General features: G+C 39.9%; 2 pseudogenes; one reads left to right on the forward strand and one right to left on the reverse strand.

The window, feature by feature from the left end:
• Positions 1 to 1,205: 1,205 nt before the first annotated feature.
• Positions 1,206 to 1,325, reverse strand: LOC146050820 (5S ribosomal RNA; annotated as a pseudogene).
• A 5,031-nt stretch (positions 1,326 to 6,356) lies between these two features.
• On the forward strand, positions 6,357 to 6,476 carry LOC146050821 (5S ribosomal RNA; annotated as a pseudogene).
• Positions 6,477 to 8,450: the final 1,974 nt, after the last annotated feature.

The following is an 8,450-nucleotide window of genomic DNA, read 5'->3' on the forward strand; positions in this document are numbered from 1 at the left end:
CAGGCATTACCCAACGCGTTTCGTCTGAAAGACTTCTTCAAGGGGTGAGGGAGAAAGGTGCCTGGTGCTATATTTATACCAGTGTGCCTAGTGCTCCTAATTATGAGGTCACATCCTGTTGGATGTGGCTTCCGTTTTTTAAGTGTGCTTTTTACGTAGAAAACGGATCTCTTTCTGATAGTGCAATAGTGGATAGTGCTAGCTAGCTATTCATAATTTGGGATGTGCAAAAAGCAGAGTTTAAACAGCGCAAAAGACTTTTTTACAAGTGAGGGAATAAGGTGCCCCACTTCCGGCGGGCGGACATCACTTCCGCCCCGCTTCCTGTGGGCGATGAGTTAGGTTGGTGTAGGAGACTTCCGCCTCTCCTCGGCGGATGTTCAAGTGTCGTCACGCTTCCGTTTTCTGCAGGCTGCGTGTGATATGATCTGGGAGCTGTCTATCAATCTTCAGCTAGTGCTTTAAACGGTGTTGGTGCTTTTAGCTGAATTTTCGTCTCCATTCGGCGGCCATTTTCTTGGGGATCTTTGCATCTTTAGTATGGGAAAACGGCCATTTTCTTGACTGTGGGTTGCTTTATAAATGGATTTCATGATGTATGGCTTCATATGAGATGTGTCATACATGGAAATATAAAATGCATATATTAGTGTCTGAATTTGATACATATTAGTTTATAAACGATCTAAATAATTTCGTGTGGACTTTATTTTATTATGTGCTTTATTTTAGTAATAAAGATTAGATGACCATAGCAGCAGAGATATATATAATATAGAAATAAAGGTGTAGAAATATAGTGTAGATAACCATAGCAGCAGGGATATATATAATATAGAAATAAAAGTATAATATATATAAGTTAATAAATAAATGAATAAACTATGCATAAAAAACTGATAGCAGCATGAATTACAGATGTGTTTATTTATAAAAAGAGAAATTTTATTATTATAATTTTAAACTAATAACAAGAGGACCCAGTAGGAAAATGCATCATATATATGTATATATAGTTAAGAAGGTGTTATTTAAAAGAATCTAGTAGGAATAGGTGATAAAGTGATTAATAAATAAATATTCTCCATTTATTTGTGAATAAGTGAGGGGAGAAGGTGGGGAACAGTAAGTGGGATGTGAGCAGTCTGGGCCTTCATATCTGTTGCTTGTCCTTATCACGGGGTATTGCTCTGTGCATGAGCTGTGCATTACAGAACCTGTTCTTCTCAGGTCGTCTCCTGTCCCGGTACTGGACAGGCCCAAACACTGCTTGGCTGCCAAGATCGGACGAGATTGGGCATTGCCAGTGTGGTATGACTGTAATGATTTTTCAGAGCCCCTCGGACTTGAGGACCTCTTTGCTCAAGGAGAGAGATAAAAGGAAGTGCAAACATATGAGGAGAGGAGAAGAAAGGGGAGAAAAGAGGAAAGAGGGGGGGGGGGAGGGAGGAGAGAAGTTTGAGTGGGAACTTTTTGGATCGACACAGAGTTACAAGACCTTTACAGGAATGGTGCAATTTCATAGCCCTCGTTTAGGCCACTTGGATGTAGCGTCTGGAGCTGGAATATCCAGAACATCTCCCTTTGAGACAATTTTCTCGCCAGATCACCTCCTCTTTCTCCCAGTTTGACATGTTCGATGGCCTTGAACGTCATTTCTTCTGGGTTGGATGTGTGTGTGGTATTGAAGTGTCTGGGGACTGCATGGTTGTCCAATTTATTCTTGATACTTCTTACGTGTTCTTGGATCCTGAGCTTTAATGGATGCTTGGTTTTCCCCACATACTTCTTTCCGCAGGTGCATTCTAATAAGTATATGACGGAGGTGGATGTGCAATTTATAAACTAATATGTATCAAATTCAGACACTAATATATGCATTTTATATTTCCATGTATGACACATCTCATATGAAGCCGTACATCATGAAATCCATTTATAAAGCAACCCACAGTCAAGAAAATGGCCATTTTCCCATACTAAAGATGCAAAGATCCCCAAGAAAATGGCCGCCGAATGGAGACGAAAATTCAGCTAAAAGCACCAACACCGTTTAAAGCACTAGCTGAAGATTGATAGACAGCTCCCAGATCATATCACACGCAGCCTGCAGAAAACGGAAGCGTGACGACACTTGAACATCTGCCGAGGAGAGGCGGAAGTCTCCTACACCAACCTAACTCATCGCCCACAGGAAGCGGGGCGGAAGTGATGTCCGCCCGCCGGAAGTGGGGCACCTTATTCCCTCACTTGTAAAAAAGTCTTTTGCGCTGTTTAAACTCTGCTTTTTGCACATCCCAAATTATGAATAGCTAGCTAGCACTATCCACTATTGCACTATCAGAAAGAGATCCGTTTTCTACGTAAAAAGCACACTTGAAAAACGGAAGCCACATCCAACAGGATGTGACCTCATAATTAGGAGCACTAGGCACACTGGTATAAATATAGCACCAGGCACCTTTCTCCCTCACCCCTTGAAGAAGTCTTTCAGACGAAACGCGTTGGGTAATGCCTGCTGACTCCTCCACCTAGATAAGTTTTTTTTACTTGTTTTACTTGACACTGCCCCTCCCCCTCTTTTTAGCTATATCATCTGTAGGCTTTTAAAATAACTTGTTTATTTTATAGGTCTGTTTTTTCTATGTAAACCGTATCATATTGTCTGTTTTTAAATAGTGCTATTGTGCACTTTTATATGTATAAAATAAATTTTCTTATGTTTTAAAAAAGAAAACCTACCCCCTCTTTTTTTATATATCCAGGTATTTGTTGTCGCTTACACCTCTTTCCAATCCACTCCATTTTACTCTTGTGACACCTCTTACCAAGGTGTCCTTACTTAGAGGTTAGCTGACACCCCTTATCTCCGAAAAAGGGCACCTGCATATAGCTCTACCGATAGAGTAACTAACTGTCTAGGACACAAGTGGCGCCTTGCATCCCTTTCTCTTTTTAAACATTTCTTGGTTTTTTTGTAAGGCAGCCTGGTGTTAGGACGTTTTTTAAAAATGTTTAGAAACAATGAACGTACCACAAAAAGAGACATTTTGTGCAAAAGCATCTTCAACAAGAACAAACAGACAAATGATACCGTACCATCTCAAGACCTGGATGATTTATTCTGGGCCATAGAGAAAACACTTACAAAGGAGGTAAAAACTTGGTGGGACATACAAGGACTCCAACACTACATATCAGTGAATAGGATCCCAAGAGTTCTGAGGATCCAAAAACAACCCACCTTTGGAAACCAAGACTCCCCATTTATGGAAAAATGGGATGCCACTCTCCACGCATGTTTCCTGAGTCTGATGAAATTATTGATAGAGGAAAAACAAAAAACCCTGGCAGAACTGGAAATAAACATCAAAACTCAGGAAGGAGTCTTGGAATCATATAAAGACACAGAGGACTACAGAGTTAATGAAAAAGTCCTAAACAAAAAACTAGAAAGAATAGAGGAGGACGTCATTAAAGGCAAGGAAAAGAAATTCCTGAGAGACAAAACTGATTATGACCAGGGCAAGGTCAAACACTGGAGCAGATTCAACAACCCTGAACATCACCCAAAAAATGACAACAGAAACAAGTGGACACAAGCCGTGCATAAGAAAGCACCAGTAAGACGCAAAAGCTACGACTCACCAAATTATGCACCACTAAGGACTCAAAACAGATTTACCGCTCTGCAAAGATTGAGATCAAATGGAGAGCAAGAACCATCATCATCCTCATCCTCTTTTTTATCCCCAAGCACAGGAACAAGGAGAAAGGAGGATTGGAGGGTAGTCCTGAGGGAAGACGTAAAACAAGCTTCACCATTAAAAAGAAGACTCACAGACGAAGAGGAAAACGGGGCAGCGGGAGGAAGAGATCCCAAAAAAAAGCGGCATAACGAAGCAAGACACTGCTGACTTGGCTACCAACAAAGGCATCTTTAACCTATCGAAACATGTACTCACAACACCAGAAATCTCCCTTCTAGGTAAGGGACTGTCATTTGCCCCTACAAGCACCATGAACAAATTTGAGACCTACATTGACTTAAACAAATTTGTACGAAAACTTACACTGAAGAGGCACTTCATTAGAAAAGATGATGCAATAACATCAAATTTTGAAAATCAATCAAAATCAGGCTTAAAACCCACCTCAAAATACTATCCGCTAGAGTCGAAAGGACCTAATATTAGTATTTTTTATGATCTGGTCAAAAAGGATCTATGCGATGCAGAGCAGGAACCAGTAAAAACCAAGAACCTTACAAACTCTGAAAGGGAGGCACTGAAAAAACTACAGAAGGACAAGGACATAATACTAAAACCAGCTGACAAAGGGGGGGGGTATGGTCATTATGGACCGGGACGCCTATGTCAAGGAGGCAGAAAGGCTACTGGCTGATGGGAAGTCATACAGTAAATTAACCAATGACCCCAAAGATCTATACATTGAAGAACTACGCACTCTTCTTCTACAAGGACTCAGAACTAACATTTTAACAAAAGACGAATTTCAGTATTTATTGAGATCAGACCCCATTACCCCAATTTTTTACTTCTTGCCCAAAATCCACAAGTGCCTAACTAACCCGCCCGGAAGACCTATAGTGGCGGGGATAGATTCATTGACCTCCAACCTGTCCCAATATGTGGACTTTTTTTGAATAAATATGTGAAATGTCTGCCCTCATACTTGAAAGACACAACAGCCGTGCTAAACACAATGGAAGGCTTTAAGTGGAAAGATACATATAGATGGGTAACCATTGACGTACAGTCCTTATACACGTGTATAGAACATAAAAAAGGAGTAGAAGCCTGCAGAAAGTATTTGGAAGAAGACGCCTCACTCTCACCGGAACACAGAAATTTGATTTGTGATGTCATGTTTTTTATCCTGCACCATAATTATTTAAAATTTCAAGACCAATTTTATTTACAGCAGTGCGGAACAGCTATGGGGACTATCTTTGCGCCGAGTTTCGCAAACCTTTTTATGGGGCATTGGAAAAATGTTTTTATCCATAATAATCAAGTTTTTAAAAATGCCATCATACTATATAAACGATATATAGACGACATTCTAATTGTATGGGACGGGACAGACCTACAATTTCAGGAATTCTTCGAGGCTTTGAACGAAAATGACATGAATCTCAAGTTCACCTCCAACATACAAAAAATATCCATTGAATTCCTGGACCTGATCCTGATGCAAGAAAACAATGAAGTCATAACAAAGAATTACGTCAAAAGTGTGGACAAGAACAGTTATCTTCACCAAAAGAGCAACCATCTAAAAAGATGGAAAGATAACATCCCGTACTCTCAATTCCATAGGATCAAGCGTAACTGTAGCAAACAAGAAGATATGGAAGAACAACTCACCCTATATGGGCAAAGATTTGCGGAAAAAGAATACCCTATGGGCCTTATTGAAAAAGCAGCTGAGAAAACGAGAAATACAGATCGTACGTCACTACTTACATACAAGAGGAAAGAAGAGGATAAAAAAGACTCCGTAGCATTCATTACTACCTACAATAGACATGAGAACATTATCAAGAAGTCTCTACAAAATCATTGGGGTATCCTCCTGATGGACCCAATCCTAAAAGGGTTCTTACCCCCAAAACCAGACATTGTTTATAGGAAATCTAAAAACTTAAAGGACCTATTAGCACCTAGTATGCTGAAAACAGTCAAACCTTCAACAAAAATGCCCAGATGTAAGGGATCATACAAGTGTGGGAAATGCGTCATATGTAAATACCTCCATCCTAATAGGAAAAGCTTCACAGACACAGGAAATAATAATGAATTCCAAATCAAAGACTTTATGAATTGCACATCCACCTCCGTCATATACTTATTAGAATGCACCTGCGGAAAGAAGTATGTGGGGAAAACCAAGCGTCCATTAAAGCTCAGGATCCAAGAACACGTAAGAAGTATCAAGAATAAATTGGACAACCATGCAGTCCCCAGACACTTCAATACCACACACACATCCAACCCAGAAGAAATGACGTTCAAGGCCATCGAACATGTCAAACTGGGAGAAAGAGGAGGTGATCTGGCGAGAAAATTGTCTCAAAGGGAGATGTTCTGGATATTCCAGCTCCAGACGCTACATCCAAGTGGCCTAAACGAGGGCTATGAAATTGCACCATTCCTGTAAAGGTCTTGTAACTCTGTGTCGATCCAAAAAGTTCCCACTCAAACTTCTCTCCTCCCTCCCCCCCTCCCCCCCCTCTTTTCTCCCCTTTCTTCTCCTCTCCTCATATGTTTGCACTTCCTTTTATCTCTCTCCTTGAGCAAAGAGGTCTTCAAGTCCGAGGGGCTCTGAAAAATCATTACAGTCATACCACACTGGCAATGCCCAATCTCGTCCGATCTTGGCAGCCAAGCAGTGTTTGGGCCTGTCCAGTACCGGGACAGGAGACGACCTGAGAAGAACAGGTTCTGTAATGCACAGCTCATGCACAGAGCAATACCCCGTGATAAGGACAAGCAACAGATATGAAGGCCCAGACTGCTCACATCCCACTTACTGTTCCCCACCTTCTCCCCTCACTTATTCACAAATAAATGGAGAATATTTATTTATTTATTAATCACTTTATCACCTATTCCTACTAGATTCTTTTAAATAACACCTTCTTAACTATATATACATATATATGATGCATTTTCCTACTGGGTCCTCTTGTTATTAGTTTAAAATTATAATAATAAAATTTCTCTTTTTATAAATAAACACATCTGTAATTCATGCTGCTATCAGTTTTTTATGCATAGTTTATTCATTTATTTATTAACTTATATATATTATACTTTTATTTCTATATTATATATATCCCTGCTGCTATGGTTATCTACACTATATTTCTACACCTTTATTTCTATATTATATATATCTCTGCTGCTATGGTCATCTAATCTTTATTACTAAAATAAAGCACATAATAAAATAAAGTCCACACGAAATTATTTAGATCGTTTATAAACTAATATGTATCAAATTCAGACACTAATATATGCATTTTATATTTCCATGTATGACACATCTCATATGAAGCCGTACATCATGAAATCCATTTATAAAGCAACCCACAGTCAAGAAAATGGCCGTTTTCCCATACTAAAGATGCAAAGATCCCCAAGAAAATGGCCGCCGAATGGAGACGAAAATTCAGCTAAAAGCATCAACACCGTTTAAAGCACTAGCTGAAGATTGATAGACAGCTCCCAGATCATATCACACGCAGCCTGCAGAAAACGGAAGCGTGACGACACTTGAACATCCGCCGAGGAGAGGCGGAAGTCTCCTACACCAACCTAACTCATCGCCCACAGGAAGCGGGGCGGAAGTGATGTCCGCCCGCCGGAAGTGGGGCACCTTATTCCCTCACTTGTAAAAAAGTCTTTTGCGCTGTTTAAACTCTGCTTTTTGCACATCCCAAATTATGAATAGCTAGCTAGCACTATCCACTATTGCACTATCAGAAAGAGATCCGTTTTCTACGTAAAAAGCACACTTGAAAAACGGAAGCCACATCCAACAGGATGTGACCTCATAATTAGGAGCACTAGGCACACTGGTATAAATATAGCACCAGGCACCTTTCTCCCTTACCCCTTGAAGAAGTCTTTCAGACGAAACGCGTTGGGTAATGCCTGCTGACTCCTCCACCTAGATAAGTTTTTTCTACTTGTTTTACTTGACACTGCCCCTCCCCCTCTTTTTAGCTATATCATCTGTAGGCTTTTAAAATAACTTGTTTATTTTATAGGTCTGTTTTTTCTATGTAAACCGTATCATATTGTCTGTTTTTAAATAGTGCTATTGTGCACTTTTATATGTATAAAATACATTTTCTTATGTTTTAAAAAAGAAAACCTACCCCCTCTTTTTTTATATATCCAGGTATTTGTTGTCGCTTACACCTCTTTCCAATCCACTCCATTTTACTCTTGTGACACCTCTTACCAAGGTGTCCTTACTTAGAGGTTAGCTGACACCCCTTATCTCCGAAAAAGGGCACCTGCATATAGCTCTACCGATAGAGTAACTAACTGTCTAGGACACAAGTGGCGCCTTGCATCCCTTTCTCTTTTTATATATATATATATGATGTCATCAGAAAATTATAAAAACGGATTTGAAAATAAAAATACCTCATTGTCATGTGCATCCTATATAATATAAGGCTAAAGGTCCATACACACTGGGCGACTATGCCCAGCATGTATGGACAGTGATGATCACGTTCATCGCTGGGAGGAAAGCCGCTCAGTGCATACACACTGAGCGGCTTTCCCCTTGCCCGGCACCATCAGCGGGTTGTTTTGTTATTTTGACAGGGCAGAAAACTCTTTAAAATAAATGATAAAATAATTAATATTGTGGCATCATTTCCATGCTGAGATCTTTGGTGAGATTTA

This window comes from Crinia signifera, chromosome 12, assembly GCF_055691185.1.
Source record: "Crinia signifera chromosome 12, ASM5569118v1, whole genome shotgun sequence".
NCBI lineage: Eukaryota > Metazoa > Chordata > Amphibia > Anura > Myobatrachidae > Crinia > Crinia signifera.